Source organism: Bicyclus anynana, chromosome Z, assembly GCF_947172395.1.
Source record: "Bicyclus anynana chromosome Z, ilBicAnyn1.1, whole genome shotgun sequence".
In the NCBI taxonomy this organism is placed as follows: Eukaryota; Metazoa; Arthropoda; class Insecta; order Lepidoptera; family Nymphalidae; genus Bicyclus; species Bicyclus anynana.
This window is the reverse complement of record NC_069110.1, coordinates 3,523,097-3,542,315: the sequence shown is the minus strand read 5'-3', so window position 1 is coordinate 3,542,315 and position 19,219 is coordinate 3,523,097. Positions and strand designations below refer to the sequence as shown.

At 38.4% G+C, this 19,219-nt stretch overlaps 1 protein-coding gene across 1 annotated transcript in view; it reads left to right on the top strand.

Moving 5' to 3' along the window:
- Positions 1-19,219, top strand: part of LOC112043806 (protein bric-a-brac 1) — a 433,720-nt gene that overhangs the window by 14,949 nt on the left and 399,552 nt on the right. Inside the window, exon 2 of the mRNA XM_052890734.1 lies at positions 17,052-17,343. The gene's annotated coding sequence lies outside the window, so the exon portion shown is untranslated. The remainder of the gene's footprint in view (positions 1-17,051; positions 17,344-19,219) is intronic.

The window sequence follows — 19,219 nt, the reverse complement described above, 5'->3', positions numbered from 1 at the left end:
GTATATTGATTTATACGAGACATTTGGGTAAATAAGGTCAATAATATAAATAAATAACTAATTTATACGTAAAAAGGAAAGATTGTCTGGATGTTACAAAAAATAAAATTATAAAATTTCAAAATCTATCTAAAATCTTTTATCGCATCGTAATTAGATTAGATCTTTTATAATTATATTATAAATTCGTACATTTAGCTCCCTTACATTAAATGTGACTTTCTAAATGTATGAACTATAAACTTTATCCACCAATAAAAAAAGATATTTGTAATTTTGTTTGAACGCCATACAAATCTAACGATTATTATGATCTACGACGTCATTAATTTGTGCCACAAAAAAAAAATAGGATAGAAACCAAATGGGCAGACAGAGGATTCCCAAAAAATTCAATCATTGGCTTCAAATGATAGTAAGACCGTAGGGTTCATCTTTATCAAACCACATTCGGCTCAATGCTGATCTTTAGTCTACTATTACAATGAGAGGGGTTAAGCCAAGTTAAGTTAAGACACACGAAAACTCTTAGGCATGCACTTATGCAGGTTTGAGACACGTGATATTTATTTTCTTAATGCATATAATTGAAAAGTTGGAGGTGCATGCCCAGGACCGGATATGAACCTACATCATCCGGAATCGCAGGCAGAGATCAACCACTATCGTAGGGTAACCAAGGGTTAGCTAGGTTTTCCAATTTTCATAATTATGTGTAGTTTGATTGTAAAGGTCTTTCTAGTAAATTTTTAACACCTGAAAAACAACCACGTGGTTCGTGTAGTTACAGAAGGCCCATGCCCAGCAGTATACTTCCATCGGCTTATAATGATGATCACGTTGATGATAATGGTGGCAAAACCCAATTACATATAACAATTCATTATCATCATATCAGCTGATGAACCGCAGGACATAATAGGGACTTCCAAACATCACGATACTGAGCCGCCTGCATCCAGCGAATCCCTGCGACTCGCTTGATGTCATCAGTCCACCTGATATAATAATTATTGCATTACAATAATTAAATATGACTGCACTACAGAGATCTAACGCGTAATCAAACTTGCTATTCCTGGGGCGTGTAGTAACTATATATAAATTACCTGTCTGCGTATCTTACAGTTCTTTTTTCTTAATTTCTACACAAATACCGATTGCGCACACATAATTGGCGGCGTATTATTTTATATAAACATGTGGGAACACGTTGGAGAGTGCGGTCGGAACGTGTAATTCTAACTCATAAATTTCCAACAAATAATACATATCCCAATGCAATCTGGTCTGATTGATGTCAAGTCGCATTCGCGAGCGGACTGCTCTAGACAGCCGGTTTTTCTCGCATCGAAAATAATCCTTATTAAATCCTTCGCCCAGATATTTAGTAGAATCACACTAATATTATAAAGGCGAAAGTTTGTGTGTAAGTAAGATTGTTCCTCTTTTACACTGTGGCTACTGAAGCGATTTGTCTGAAATTTGAAATGGAAATAGATTTTACTCTGGATTAACACGTAGGCTACTTTTCATCTCGGAAAAATACATGGTTCGCGCGGGATTTGTGAAACATTGAATTCAACGCGGACGAAGTCGCGGGCGTCCGCTAGTACTTAATATCTGGGCGAAGGAGGAGAGAATTATTAATTCGCAACTACGCCGTCTGTAGATTTATTTCGTGACAGTAAATATGTATATCATGATTGTATCTCGGGGTCTAATTAGGGTTACCTAGATGATTTGCTATATTATATAGCTTTTTTTGAATAACTAATTATTATTTTTGCAAGACGCAAATTATAGACTTGGTATCATAATCATCATACTCAACCCATATTCGGCTCACTGCTGAGCTCGATTCACCTCTCAGAATGAGAGGGGGTTAGGCCAATAGTCCACCACGCTGGCCCAATGCGGATTAGCAGACGTCACACACGCAGAGAATTAAGAAAATTATCTGGTACGGTTCCCTCGCGATGTTTTCCTTCACCGTTTGAGACACGTGATAGTTAATTTCTTAAAATTCACATAACTGAAAAGTTCGAGGTGCATGCCCCGGACTGTATTCGAACCAGGCAGAAAGGCAGAGGTCATATCCACTGGGCTTCAAGACTTATTAGACTTGGTAATTGTTTACAAAATATTTAATGTAAAGATAAAGATTTTTATAAAGTAGTGTATAATAAAAATGGTGCTTACCTGCAAAAAAAAAATTACATGAGGCTGTAAAATTACGATGTGAAACGTGGACGTGGGCCAAAGGATTTAGCAGTCTCAGTGCAGTAGCAATCTGAGGTAATGCGCACGTCACACAACACACGTTAGAAAACTTAGCTTTTCCACCCACGGTTTGAAATAGACATTGTCAAGTGTCACTGGCGTGTGGATTGCCATCAAATATAGAGATGACAGGACACTACGGGCACAAAGATGCAGCGCTTTGTTCGGACGACGGTTCATTCCACACTTCTTAAGGGCTTAGCGTCAGAGCCAGATGTCACTGTTAGGCGCAATAGGGAAATTTCCTACTGTTTTCAGGTGTTTGCCTTGATTACCCTCGTTGTTATGCTCTGTTGTTTGTTCTTTGGATATATTCTTTTTTGTTCGCACAGCAGCTTATGTACATGTTACAATTAAAATCAAAGCTAATCTGCAGGCTAATTCATTATTTTTTTCTATTTGACATATAGAAAAATTGAGGTTCTATATAAAAATTTCGTCCGGTGCTTATCACACAGTACATTAATGACATTTTGTCAATTAGGAAGGCACTGACTTTTTCACTATTTTGGTACGTACTTATGTATAATAATAATTTTGCTTTTTGGCCAGGCTATCCTCAAGGTCCTCAACTTGTATTGCTCACAAACATTCATCATATCAGCCGATGGACGTTCACTGCAGGACATAGGCCTTTTGTAGAGACTTCCAAACATCACGATACTGAGCCACCTGCATCCAGCGAATCCCTGCGACTCTCTAGATGTCGTCAGTCCAACTGGTGGGGGGTCGACCAACACTGCGCTTTCTAGTGCGGGGTTTTCCAGCACTTTGGGACCCCAACGTCCATCGGCTCTTCGAACTATGTGCCCCTTCAGCTTCGCGACACGTTGAGCTATGTCGGTGACTTTGGTTCATCTGAGGATCTCCTCATTTCTGATTCGATCACGCAGAGATACTCCTAACATAGCTCGTTCCATCACAAACATTGCCCTTTGATAAAATTATTCTTCATCGGAAACGCCTCATTCCAGTACGGGTAGGCTCTGCCTACTAGGGACCGCGTCCTTTCAAGTGTTACGATCTTTGTATATCTATTTCTCGTTCTTCTTCCATTTGCGTCAATCCTTTTTTGAAAGTTCATAGGTCTTTTGTTCGTAGGTCTTGACCTGTCTTTTGTTGAGAATTTCCTTTATTTGGTTCAAGAACGACCGCCTTGGCCTTCCTCTCACAACATTTCTATTCATCCTCGCTTTATAAATCCCTATTGTTAGTCCAACAAGTTAGATAAGCATTTATTGCCATAATCATGTTATGGTATTATTGAGGTACAATAAATGTAGCTTCTTTTCCTTTAATAATATATTAATCAGCATATATAAAGCAGTTGTCTAGATGTAGAGACCATCTCTTCTAAGCATACTGTACTGACAACCACATAATATTATCTTGATACATCCCCATATTTTATATTTAAGACGCCGAAATCTAATAACACTCCCCACGAAGATTGCACTAGGTGAGAATCAATGAGGCTGACTATATTTGACTTATATCACGTTACATTCAACCAATAGGAAGGCCGGATGCGCCGGAATACATCTTTACCGCCAATCAGTTGTTTGAATTTGAATTTAGTTGAATGGTTGCGTTTCGTAAATGACTTTGACGTGCCGCCGCCTGGGGCTAAATCAGTTTTCCTGGGCATATGTAGTTTACGTATAACAGCTATTGGCTGCGTCTGTGAAATTTCCGTAATACGAAAATGTATTATGAAAACAAGCTGTGTTTAATTTTAGTAGAGAGATAAATAGGGATAGAATGATGTTAGCTATTGTAAATTACAATATTGTGTGATTTTTTTAAAAGGGCATCTGTTGAGTTTCTTGCCGGCTCTTTTTAGCAGAACCTGCCTTCCAAACCGGTGGTAGAGTCTTTACAAATAGTCAAACTTGAAGTTTCAATTGTAGGTAGGTACTTGTTAACTAAGCCTACTTGATATATAGGTATATATACTAAATATACCTATATATTAAGTAGGCTTATTAATTTTGATTTAGAATTGATTTCATTTAGGATATAGAGATAAATTGATTATTATAATGTATAATTTTATGTGGATTAAAAGGGGGTGAGAGATTTTCCTGTAACAAGTAATTTAACTGATTAGGTAAATATAGATTTCTTTGAAAATAGACCTCATGAGATCTCCTTATTTGTCTTAATTTATTGCCAATTTTCAGCTTTATATTACATTCGTAGAATTTGGGCCCGATTTTGTGTGGAGACTGGATTTCTCCTTTATTTATTCCACTTCCCTCGTTGGTTGGATATATTTATAATAATAAATAAAGCAATTATAATTTGTATTCTCTCTATTTTTAGTAATATAATTAATTAAATGTTTACTTATAAAATTATTGTAAAGATGTAAATTTTAAATGGTGAAATTGTCATTTGAATCATTAAATACTTAATAAATAATTTGCATGCCAAATTGGCAAGATACATTTACTATCTACATCTACCGACCACCTGTATATATAATGCATGTATCTGCAAATAAATAAATTGATTGATTGGTTAATTTGTGTTACTGATAATATTATGTATCATTTATTTCTTATCACTAATAAATAACTGATGAGTGTATTTCTAATGCCGAACTACTCAAGAATTCGTTAAAGGATTCAATTATCCTTCAATATTACCTAGTTAGGTATCCTATGCCTTAAGAAATATTACAACATTGTTACGGAGGGGATTTCGATTTCCGGTGAATTTCTCTTATAATATCGACTTGCCGTTCCCACTTCCGGAATGGAAGTCTTTTATCCCTTTCCAACACTGCGAGGAAAGAAAGGGAACAACCACTGGTATGCCAACTGAGCGCCGTAGGCACTCATTTTCAAAGGAGATTGGCCTGCTATAATTAAAATGGTAATATAGGTGCACGATGGAAATCATCGATGGTGTTTGGCTTTACAATGTAAGCTTTAACAAGATTACTTGAAAGCCCATATTTATAGCATAAATTATTACTATACTAGATGAATACCCGGCTTCGCTCGGGTGAAATGTGACTCATAATATTTTCTAGAGTTATCAGTTCTCAAGGAATATTCTTAACGCACGTTAGTTGTGATACTCCTAACATAGCGCGTTCCATCGCCCGCTGTGTGACTCTGAGCTTTCTTATATCCCATAGTTAGCGACCAAGTCATCACTAGCACGCATTGTTCGAAGACTTTTGTCTTCAGGCACTGAGAAATTTCGGACGAAAAAATGTCGCGAAGTTACCCAAACGCAGCCCATCCGTGTTGGATTCGACGGTTCACAACTTTCTCGAAATTGGACCTACCTAACTGGATCATATGTCCTAGGTATACGTAATCGTCTACAATTTCGAGTGCAGCATTACACATTATATTCGTTTTGGCCATATTCATTTTCAGGCCCACCTGTTGAGAAACTCTACTGAGGTTATTGAGCATGATACTAAGGTCATCCAGATTCATTGTTAATTCATTCATTGTTAATAAAAAAATTTAATAAAAATTTCAACCGACTTCCAACTCAAAAATTAACCTAAACTAAAAAGCAAAAAATAACATCTTACCTATGTGCTACCTTCTGATCAGCTTGAAGGCGGTGCCAAGCCAGTGATGTTTTAATTCAAGCCATTTAAATTACAAAATTTCTGTGGTTCTTTCAGAAACGGCTTTAATTAAAACATGACACTGGATTGGCACCGCCTTCAAACTGATCAGAAGCTAGCACATAGGTAAGACGTTATTTTTTGCTTTTTAGTTAAGGTTAATTTTTGAGTTGGAAGTCGGTTGAATTTTTTTTATTAAAATTTTAATTTTTTAATTTTTAGTGTTAGCACACCTACTGAGTGTGAACAAAAATTAATAAGCAATTAGTTGAAACGTTATTTTCTTATGATAAGTATCTAAGTCCTACAATCCCAATTTAAAAATACTACCTTAACTCATGTACAAAACTTCACTCCCCCTTTATCCACACGTAATATGTATATTCAGAAAAACGTGAAAGGGGACTGTCCTCCGTCTTTATCACCAGACCCCCTTTGCAGTCACTATCCATATGGGCGGAAAGTTCTCATCAATATAAAATTTATCAAGTCCAAACACAAGGTAGCAACTGCGAACCGTCGAGGAGTTTCCTTAAGTCTCCTTCATCTTCATCACCAGACCCCTAATACAGTCACAACCTATCCAGGTGGAAAGTTCTCATCAATATAAAATTATCAAGTCAAAACACAAGGTAGCTACTATGAACCGTCGAGGAGTTCCCTTAACTATCCTTCGTCTTCATCACCAGACCCCTAATACAGTCACAACCTATCCAGGTGGAAAGTTCTCATCAATACAAATAAATCAAGGCCAAACAAAAGGTACCTGCTGTAAATCGTTGACGAGTTCCATCGTCTGTGTTTCGGCTCCATCATCAGACCAACTCCAGACCTTCATAAAATTGTAGTGGTTTAAAATACCTTATGGAAACACTAACAAACGAACTAGCCGTCTTTACGATTTTCAAAAGATCCCCTCGATTTCTCCAGGTTGCCATCATCAGATCCTGACATGAAAAAAATGGGATCACCCTGGAAACAAACCCTTCAAAACAAAAAAAAGAATTTTCAAAATCGGTCCACAAATGACGGAATTATCGCTGGACATAAATATATAAAAAAAAAAAAAATAACATACATACAGCCGAACGTAGAACCTCCTCCTTTTTGGAAGTCGGTTAAAAATAGCAAATTTAAGACAAAACTAATTTCATTTTTCTTTTTTAATATTTCAAGTTCAGTTCAGTTAGTACAGATCGCCGCCACTAGATGGCCCTTATCAAAAAATTCACAAGCTAACAAAGTGTTCATCTGATAAATATATACGAGTACTTTGGAGCAATATACTTCTGAGATGGAAGGCAATAAGGCCTTATACGCAGAGGTGGTGTTGGAATTTTTGATGCCTAGCAACTTTCGTAACTGAAAGTTGCGGTGGCCCATCATATTCTGTAATCTTAAATCTTTTTCTCATCATCATCATTATCAACCCATATTCGGCTCACTGCTGAGCTCGAGTCTTCTCTCAGAATGAGAGGGGTTCGGCCAATTAGTCCACCACGCTGGCCCAATGCGGATTGGCAGACTTCACACACGCAGAGAATTATGAAAATTCTCTGGTATGCAGGTTTCCTCACGATGTTTTTCCTTCACCGTTTTGAGACACGTGATATTTAATTTCTTTAAATGCACACAACTGAAAAAGTTCGAAGTGCATGCCCCTGATCGGATTCGAACCCACATCCTCCGGGATCAGAGGCAGAGATCAAATCCACTCATTATCACAGCTCATTAATAATATTAGAATATTTTTCTAATACTATCGAAAGACGAATATCTTAGCATTCCATGGATTCACCGTACAGGTGACGGGTACATCGCGTGGTGAAGAGAAAAACTTCGAGCAGAATAGAGAGTCCTGGAATTGTGACTACAGGAATAAGGTTTAAGGAATTCCTTGACAATTCCTTTTTGCTGTTTTAGCGCACCTACGGCGTACAGACTAACTACATAGCCATTTTTAGTTAGTTAATTTGTTAGGTCATAATATTTATCCACTTTTACACTGTGGTCCTTCGGAATGTTAGTCTCCCACGGCACTGCACGCTAAGTTAATGTTTAATTTGTTACGATTTAATTCGAAAATTTATTTAAATTTTTAATAAAATACAAAACAGTATTAAACAGTTATAAAAACTTCAACCCTCCCGCTGCGGGACTGATTTATTGACATTCTTATTTATTATTACTACTAGCGGACGCCCGCGACTTCTCTCGCGTAAACATCGATGTAAACTTTCTTTCCCTATTTATCTTTCTGGTATACACACACCAATTTTTATAAATGTTTTAGGTATTTACCCTATTATATATATAACACGCAAAAATAAAAATAGAAGAGAGTAACCCTTCTATTTTTATTTTTTATTTTAAGAGTTTTATTCCTAACACTCGTGTTTTGTAATTGTATATTTCATGGCCCGACTTATGGACTCGAACCCAGGACTTCACGATGCAAAGGAGCATATACTAACTATTCATTATGTTAGTAATGAGAATAAATGAAGAAATCTAGAGAATAAAAGCATAATGAAAGTGCTGCACTGTACTCGTAAACAATCGTAAATTCTGAAGTCAATATTTGTCATAGCCTAATGATTGTAAAAGGAGGGGCCACAATAAAGTAATACTTTATTGCCTGTGTGTTTGTACGTCCGCCCGTGCGTCATAGGCGCGCCCCACACACACATGTATTTGCCTTTCGTGACGTTGAACTCACAATTTTTCCGATTTTTCATATGCATTTACGTGTGATGTGTCGCTACTTGTGAGCTTTAGCTATTATTATTAAACTAGCGGACCCGGTCAAGCTTCGATTTTACTTATGTGCACTAACCTACCCCTAAGATCTATAGAATAAATCTTAGAAATTGTTTCGGAAATAGAAACTTTAATTTACACAAAATAAATTTTTGAACGCACGCGTATATGTTAATTATTTCTCATTATTTCAGAATCAATCAATCAAATCATTAATCATTACATAAACAGTATTAGACAGGATGGACAACAAATGTTTGACAGATACTAAACAAAATAACATATAAACAAAATTATTCATCTTTCTTTTTTTTTATTCGTCGAGTTTTCATTGTTTTCAAGATGTATTCTGCTATTCTTGGCGGAGACAAATTGAACGAATCAAAAACCATGAAAATTGGTAAATGAATATAAATAAATAAAACGCAAATGGTAGATGCACCACCTATCTAAAACTAATTTAAATACTTTTATTAATAGTTATTAATAGTAAACTATTATGAAGGGACATATAATATTATGAGTGTAGTGTATTGTTAATATAAAGTGTTAAAGATAATGTGAGGGTATGATAATAAATGATTCAGTAATTAAACAAGCAAGTGACGTTTCATTACACGTGTAAGTAAAAATTACAACAATATTCGAAGAAAAAGAATGGCGGTCTTGTTAAAGACAATATAGTATTTTTTTTATTCGTCTTTACTGACGGTGTTTTCGTGATATCTTATAAATGAAAGTAACATTTATAATTTAAATAATGAATTATATTCAAGAAAATCTTGTGACTTAACTTCGATTTACTTAGTTCAGCGATACCGCTTTCCCCATTGTCATTTTGCATCTTCAAGAAATCATGTGCACGTAAGGGAAATACAGATTGTTCGCGAAGTTTGATTAATTTATAGGAAGCAGCATACATAATTAATTAATGTATATGTATACTATAATAAGAGAGTAGAAAACAAGTGTACTTTGAATTAAATTATTAAATAACAGGACACCAAATATAAATTTTTAGTTATTTTAGTATCCATAACACAGGGTATGCCTAGATAGTGATGAAATGTTAATTATATTGAACGGAATCGACCTTTTAACATCTTTCCGAGGTAGTGAATGGGCTTAAACACCACACCACAAACTTCGTATTTCCAGCTTGAGAATTTTACCGACAATTTCTCGGATGCAAGACGGGGACTCGAACCCAGATCCTCGTGATCCGGAGCCACATTCTAACCACTGGACCGCCGGGGCAGTTTCTACTACGTTAATAAGAAGGATGAGTATTTAAATTGAAACAATATTGAAGTTTACGTACTTGTTGTATATGCTAACAAGTGTGCTAGGGAGCCCGCACTTAGGTACGGTCGACAGCAACGTGCACCTTTGCATTATTAACACCTCCTCAGTCTCGCTTACACTAAATCTTTAATCGGTATGCACCTGGGACGTCGTTGGGGCTGTACACACTCGTTCACAAAGTAATATCACTGTCATAACCATAGTCATCATCATCATCATCATTATCAACCCATATTCGGCTCACTGCTGAGATCGAGTCTCCTCTCAGAATGAGAGTTAGGCCAATAGTCTACCACGCTGGCCCAATGCGGATTGGCAGACTTCACACACGCAGAGAATTAAGAAAATTCCCTGGTATGCAGGTTTCCTCACGATGTTTTCCTTCACCGTTGAGACACGTGATATTTAATTTCTTAAAATGCACACAACTGAAAAGTTGAAGGTGCATGTCCGGACCGGATTCGAACCCACGCCCTCTGGAATCGTAGGCAGAGGTCATATCCACTGAACTATCACGGGTCGTATACGATTATTCTAGGACTAGCCGACGCCCGTGACTTCGTCCGCGTGAAACTCGATGTAAACTTTCAACTACCCCTTTCCTACCCCTTTCCAACCCCTAGCCTACCCCTAGCCTACCCCTAGCCTACCCCTACCCCTACCCTACTCCTACCTACCCCTTACATACTTTTCTGGTTTATTTTTTACACCTTGTGTCCGAAAAACCCAAATATCTTACGGAACCCTATTTATTTCCAAAATAAAATTTAGCCTATGTTACTTGTGCATAATGTAGCTTTCGAATGGTGAAAGAATTTTTAAAATCGGTCCAGTAGTTTTTGAGCGTATTCATTACAATCAAACAAACATACAAATAAAGTTTTCCTCTTTATAATATTAGTATAGATTAATTGAACTTGATTTGATTTCACCGTTTCAAAAAGAATAAGTAATAGAGTTAACAACAGCAACAATTATTAGCGCTAACTGTGTGGTTCTGTGACCAAAATTTGTAACAAGCTGGATTCCCTATTGTTCTATTGCACTGACGTTCGATTCCGTACCGGCCAACAATAAACAGCATAGTTACTACTGGTACCTCAATTCCCTCATCACAATGGGGGACCTGGGAGTGTTTCTTAATTTTGAATGCGATATGCCCAGTTAACCTGCGAACTTACAATCAAAGGAAACCCAAATAGACTTTTACGTTAAATTAGTCAAAATTGGATATGAATCTTGCAATCGGAGATACCTGAATTCTTATATAAACTTGGATTTTTTCGTTCTATAAGTTTTCTCAAAACCTTCATATGGTGGGGCTAGCGTCCATTGGCGTGCGCTTCATATAGATGCATTAAAGTACTGCATACCCTAAAAGTTGTTTTCTGAATGCTTTTAATAAATGAAGATTCTCCCAGTTTGGTTAATTTATCTTACTAATGCATACCCTGATCGACAATCTTATACACGCCTCTGTCCGCGTCGATTAAACTTTGATTTCTAACGTATTCATCATCATCATCATCATCATCATCATATCAGCCGATGGACGTCCACTGCAGGACATAGGCCTTTTGTAAGGACTTCCAAACATCACGATACCGAGCCACCTGCATCCAGCGAATCCCTGCGACTCGCTTGATGTCGTCAGTCTACCTGGTTGGGGGTCGGCCAACACTGCGCTTACTAGTGCGGGGTCGCCATTCAAGCACTTTGGGACCCCAACGTCCATCGGCTCTTCGAACTATGTGCCCCGCCCATTGCCACTTCAGCTTCGCAACTCGTTGAGCTATGTCGGTCCAAAAAGGGTGTAAGGGTGGGGTGTAAGGGGGAGGCTAGTATAAAGAATTACACCACAAGAAATGTGGACTGCTCGAACGCCACGAGCATACTGAAACCGACGAGAGATCATCCACGCAGACCCTCACGGGTCTCGGGGTTACCGGCTCGGCGATGGCCTCTTACGGTGGTTGCAAACGCCGCCTGCCACTACAGGCGGGTCACTGGGTGGGACCACTGTCGCGGTCCATGGTGCCAGAATGGATGTGTCATATCACACCGGTATAACACACCGGTACGCCGCGCTGCGATCGAGCCTGCGCAGGTCGCCGGCGATCTGCGGAGCTGCGGCGTGATGGTCTTCTGTGTGGGGCTTCTCTCACTGCTCGGCGAGGTGGAGCCCACCAGATGTGTGCTGGAGTGCGCCCGTCAGCCAGCAGCGAGGGAGCGGTCGTGTCTGGGGGGTTCATGAGATCAGGTCTCGTGGCAGGCCTCGTGCGTCCGGTGGTCGTCGATGGTATGGCGCGATCCCTCGCAGGTGCTGGGATTGCGCTCCGTCGGCGCGTGCGAACATTGAGGTGCTCAGGCGGCGAATGTGATCGTCCAGGCTCTCGATGTTCAGGTCTCTGGAGATGACCTGGTTCCGTACGTAGCGTGGGGCGGCTGTAATTGTGCGCAGCGCTAAAGATTGCTGCGCTTGCAGCGACTTGCGACCCGACTCGCAGACCAGCGCGTACCACGCCGGGGCAGCGTATGTGAGGCGCGTGCGGATGTACGCCTTGTAGACGCCCAGCTTCGCACGGAGAGGCAGATGAGTCGCTAGCACAGGGTGCATACTGAAACCGACCGTACGACGAGCGCCTTATATCGCAAGTTGTTCCCGCCAAACGATCGTTATCCCTCTCTAAATCCCTACTCTTTACGGAACAAGTCGCGCCACCTAGCTTCGGCACGAGCCAACACGAGATCGAGCGATGTCATATCCGTCTCAGACTACTTTTTTCTACAATAATAATTTCAATTCCATATAAGTTTTCTAAATGTATATAGTAGGTACATCATCTACGTTCTTTTCTTCATTCTTTATTCTTAAGTCCGCCGGTCATTGCTCAACAATATGAAATGCAAATTCCAATTCCCTTTATTCAATTTGCGCGCAATCTATAATTCAAACAAAGACAACAAGTGCTGCGCGAAAGTGTTTCAAAGGATTTGCGAGGGCAGACGGAAACTATTACTCGTAGTCTAGGATCTGAGGAACATTTTTAAAATTGATTACTAGCAAGCTATTTTTCCGCCGACATCTTTGCGTCCAAAATCCCTCAGTGTCCGAAGACGAAAGTCTTCTGGAAAGGATCTGAGACTTGATTGCTAACTATGGGCCTTATTAGAAGGGTCAAAGTTACTCAGCGGGTGATAGAGCGAGCTATGCTCGTAGTTTCTCTGCGTGATCGAATCAGAAATGAAGAGATCCGCAGACGAACCAAAGTCACTGACATAGTTTAGAGAATCGCGAAGCTTAAGTGGCAATGGGCAGGCCACATAGTTCGAAAAGCCGATGGACGTTGGGATCCCAAGGTGCAGTGTTGGTCGACTGAGGACATTAAGCGGGTTGCAGAGAGCCATTGGTGGCTCGAGACCGTTATTTTTGGAAGTCCATGCAAGATGCTTTTGTCCAGCTATGGACGTCCATCGGCTGATAAGGTAAGGTAAGGTAAGCCATTTTTCCGTGAGTAACTTTATCTTGGGGGTCCATTGGAACCAGTAAAATTTTGAAAGTGGTCTATGAGAAGAAAAGATTGGGAACCTCTGCCCTAAATGAAAAAGGTTAGGTAGGAGTAGGTTGCAAATTCTATAATACTAGCATTATATAGCATTAGGAGAGTATTTAATTATTCTTCCTATTTTTTTCTTCCCGCCAACTGCATTGTTCCAATATTTACCGATGGCGTATGCACTGTGCATACATGTATTAATCTATCAATGAAAATTATTTTCTACGTCGGCTATGCTGCAGAGAATAAAGGGAATGTGTTGTTTCTGGAAAATGTCCAAATAAAAAAAATCTTTGTTGGGAATTGAGCGAGAGTTAATAGAACGTCATTTTAGGAAGGATGAAAGTTTCTCAGCCTATGGTCTTACTGTAGGTCCTACTATAGAGTGTGGCAAGTTTCAAGGATCCAGGGTCTGTAGCCATGGGGCACTTCGATTCTTCAAATCGTTCTACTAACGCTTACACTACGAAAATAAAAAAAAAAACAATGTATGGGAATGACATTAGTTATGGTCCGTGATAGCCAGTGCTGCATCTGCCTCCGATTCCGGAGGACGTATTTTCGAATCCGGTCCGGGGTATGCACCTCCAACATTTCAGTTATGTGCATTTTAAGAAATTAAATATCACGTGCCTCAAATGGTAAAGGAAAAATATCGTGAGGAAACCTGCATACCTGAGAATTTTCTTAATTCTCTATGTGTGTGAAGTCTGCCAATCTGCATTGGGCCAGCGTGGTGGACTGTTGGCCTAACCTCTCTCATTCTGAGAGAGACTCGTGCTCAGCAGAGACTCTGGCCCAATGCGGATTGGCAGACTTCACACACGCAGAGAATTAAGAAAATTATCTGAGCAGGTTTCCTCACGATGTTTTCCTTCACCGTTTGAGACACGTGATAATAAATTTCTTAAAATGCACACAACAGTGTGTGTTCAGCTAGTAAGAATATGAAGGTACTGCATTCGCACAGTGGCTGCAGCATGCAATGATTGTGGCCAGCAAGCTGTATCGATGGTTCTCCCTCGCTAAGTAGGGCACGGTGGGGCATAATGCTGCTGCCCTATACACGACATATATTCCCTATACATAGCGGTTAGGCTTCTATGAACACTCTCTTTGACTTTAATAAAAAGATGCCTTTGACGCTTAGCGGAAAACGTGTAAAAGGCTTTATTTTTAATGAAACATTTTCTCTTTAATAAAAGGTGTGTGTTCTAGTAAGTAATCTATTCACACAGCACTTTTAGAGATCACTTCAACTTAAATCATGTTTTATAAGCTGTGACCCGTTGTTACATTCGCGTAAATCGTTTTTAACTGAATTAAAAAAAATACTTTAAATTGGTATATTTAATAAGTTTGTTTAAAAAGTGTTTCTACTAAACTAAAAAGCGAAAAATAACATTGTATGTGCTATCTTCTGATTAATTTGAAGGAGGTGCCAAGACAGTGATGTATTAATTCAAGCCGCTTGCTTTTTAGAATAGTACTTACCTAGAACCATTTTTGTGATTTTGAATTCGGTTACATTTGGAAAGTTTTTTTAGCGATAAAACAGACCATTTTTCGTCATTATCAAAAACATCATCATATATTGCACGAGATTGTTTTCGCGCAATAATATATATATATGGTACAGAATAGCGTGTGATTAAGCAGACCAGCGCCATCTAGTGACGGCGAGCAGTACTAATTGAAAGTAAGACGAAGGTGAAGCTCGGCGAACGTGCTCTTGTAATGAGACCTTAGACTATCTATAATAACATTCATTTTTTTATAAATTTTTAATAATGTTTTGTATTTTATACTTATATTGTTAAAAATTAAAAAAAAAATTAAGTAATAAATAAATGAGAGACTTCTAAATGCGAAAGTAAGACTGTCTGCCTGTCTGTTACCAGGTTTCCTTGGAATTTCTAACAGAGGTGAGTGAGTTTGGGGCTTCCGCAAGTAATGAAATAACCAAACAAGTACGTGTCGGGCCACGTGCTATGTAGGATTCCGTAGAGCATTTCAAACGAAGATTTATGTTACATCCACAATATTTTCGAAGAACACATACTTTTAACGATGTCACTATAGGTATTAGTTTAGATTATAAGGTTGTGTTGGCTGTGTTCGTGGCGTTATCCAATCTGTGGTTCCACTTAAAAACAGCGCTACGTGTCATAATTCAAATGATCACGCAGCATTGTGCTGAGCTGGGGACATTTTCTGGGTTATGCCACACATCGCAGGGTATTGTCCTGGATGTCCTGGTGTACTGGAGATATTGTGATGTGTGGCATAATTTTGAAATAAACGCATTTTTCTTTCTTTCTTCAAACAGATCAGCAGGCAGCATATATAGTATGATGTTATTTTTTTGCTTTTTGGTTTAGTATGTACGTTTCACGGCATAATAAATTCTCAGCGTTAGCACGTTCTATGTTCTGTAATGCGTTTTATGTTTTTGAATTTTTTTGTAGATTTTTATCGCTATTCAAAAAAATATTGTTATATCATAATTATGAAAATTATGGCCTTCTCTAACTAACCGCAAATGTTAGGAGCGGGTACGATTATATTCTAACGGTATAACGGGCATCGAAACTTGGACGACTCAAATTGAAACCGAACGAGTTAACCACTGGTCGCATTATTTGCCCAGTAGTTAAACTCCGCCGCTAAACTGATCAGCTGTTGGTACAAAGACGGCGTCTTGGCTCGGGACAGGGAAACTCGATTAGGAGAATAATTGAGCACCGCCCTCTCAGCCGATTTCAACTGACCGCAGACAATCTCCCTATGATGGAGTTACGTACTGGTAAGGACATATTGTGATCAATTGATTGTCTGTCCTGCCCTATACCTACCTACCTTCTGAATTAATTGGTGGGCGATGTGATTATAGCAGCATAAACTGTAGCTTTGTGGAGGCATCGCTAAATATGTTATGTTCGTAGCTTTCTCGTACCTCCTTGGCACAGCTGTTACAGTCAATAGTGCTGCCCTTTAAATAAAACGGTTTGGTTAATTTTATGTGAATTTGTCTTCATAAAAACGAATCCTCATCTCCCTTAGACACGCCATAATTTGAAAATAAAAGTAAGGCAACAAAAAATATCATTATCAACCCATATTCGGCTTACTGCTGAGCTTGAGTCTACCCCTCTAGGTTAGACCAATAGTCCACCAAGCTGGCCCAATGCGGATTTGCAAACTTTACACATGCAGAGAATTAAGAAACGTATCTCAATACGTGATATTTAATTTCTTAAAATGCACACAACTGAAAAGTTTAAAGAAACTCCCCCATGCTACATTGAACAATTTTACTCTTAAGTGATCGGTTCCAGTGACTGCCATTACTGTTACGTGCTCGTGATCATTAAAGAGTCATCACCATATCCATAAGCCACTCACTTACTCACATTGAAACAGAATGGCGGAGCCCGACTAAAATTCCCTCTCCTGAATATTCATGTAGATTATAATTGAAAGTTTCTCAAATACTATACCTTTGAATGTAGCAAAGATATCAAGACTGAGCTTAGTATTTTTTGCAGCACTACAGCGGAGCGGAGTCTTCACAGCGTTGCTGAGAGACTACACAGCGCAGCGAGGAGTCTACACAGCGCAGCGGGGAGTCTACACAGCGCAGCGGGGAGTCTACACAGCGCAGCGGGGAGTCTACACTGCGCAGCAGGGAGTCTACACTTCGGAGCGGAGAATCTACACTGCGCAGCGGGGAATCTAGACAACGCAGCGGAGAGTCTACACAGCGCAGCGGGGCTGCGCAGAGAGGAGCTTTCTATGACCACGGAAACATATAGCCAATTCTTGGATTTTTATTTCCAGGTAAGTAAAAATTTAGAAAATTATACAATTTGTACATGCTCCATTTTAATTGAGATTGAAAGCATTTTTTAATTTATCTATACTAGTACTTATTATAAAGACGTTAGTAAGTTTGCCTGTTACCTTTTTAAGGCAAAATAGCTGAACCGATTTTGATGAATTGCTTTAAAATTTATGCAGAGCCATCTAGTTGGGATTTGAAAAAGCTATGAGTGTAACGTAGTTCACTTTATTAAAATAAATGGTTTATTATCTTATGTATCCTACTAAAACTATAAACGCCGGTGCCGAAAATGTGTCTATTTTATCGCTAAAAAAAGTTAAGTAAAATGTAGGGTTACAACTATCTAAAATAGTAATTTTTCATCCGATTGATCTCCCTTTCAAACAGCTTGTCTTGTACAGACAAAGGCCTCCTCTACTATTTTTCACGTATTTCTGTCTTTTGCTATTCGCATCCATTCTGGTCCTCCTATTTTTTTTAAATCTTCTTCCCATCTCTTCATCTGTCTTCCACTATTTCGTTTACTATCTCTAGGGTAACAATCTGTTATTATTTTTGTCCATTTCTCTATCTTTTCTCTCAACATATGTCCCGTCCACTGTCATTTTAATTTTCTACATACATTTTTGAACTTAATTCTTTCTTTTATTCTATTTAACTGGATTATCGCCTTACACTCAAAAACACTTTGTTGTTTTATTAAAGACCAAAGATCTTACCACATAAGATACATTATCTATGACGTGTATTGTAACCTTTGGAAAAGCTTTCTCGAAGGTAGCAAAACCGGAGAAGCTAAGGAAATTTTTCACTGTAGTGGATTGAATAAGGATATTCCATGAAGACCTAATGGAGTGCGAAAGTAACGTCATTGATATCAATAAGAGTGTCACACAAGGTTGCCGCCATCTACCCACGCCTTTGGCGCCTCGTGTAACTGTAATGAACTGCAGCATTTATCAGCATTATCAGCATGTTCGTTTATCTTAATATAAAAAAAAAACAAATATTTACATTTCCAATTTTTACCCGACTGCAAGAAGGGTTATGTTTTTCGCGCGTATCTTGTATGTATGTTTGTATGTATGTATGTATGTATGTATGTATGTATGTAATATTCTTTATTACCTCATATCTTCCATACCACTGAACGGATTTACGTAATTAGGATATCATTAAATTTGTCTCAATAACCCAAGTGTTCTTAGATAGGTGAAACTAAAAAAAAATAACAAGACGACTGTGAGACGCTATAGACTTGAGGTGAAAAAAAATTTTTTTTTCTAATATTGCAATATGGGCATCAAATTCAAGAGCTTTTTGTGAGGATTCTAAAATGGTATATCATGTCCATGTTTAAAAAAACTACAATTAGAAAAACGTTATTTATTAGTTGTCTATACAAAATACGCGAGGCGGATGACTATAGGTGCGAGTAGGTTTGTGAAGTGAAGTTATAAATTAGACTAAATTAAATATATTGATTATAAAAATCGGCTAAGTGCGAGTCGGATTCGCCCACCGAGCGTTCCGTAGAATTTTTTGAATATTTGCTTAACCTCGGTTGGACGTATAAATTATCGTAGGTACTTTGTAATAAACATAATAAATAAATCCGAAATTAACCATCTATCATAACTAAAAGTGTGAAATAAATAAATTAATTAAACAAATAAAAAAACAAGCTCAGTCCAGAAGTGTAGAAAGCAATTAGAAAACAGTCGGGACCTATTAAATAATGTAGAAGAAAATCATTCTATCCAATATCTAAGGTCCCGACTGTTCTAATTGCTTTCTACACTTCTGGACTGAGCTTGTTTTTTTTCTTTTCAGTTTTTTTATACTTTATGCAGTCGGGTTTTTTTATTTGTT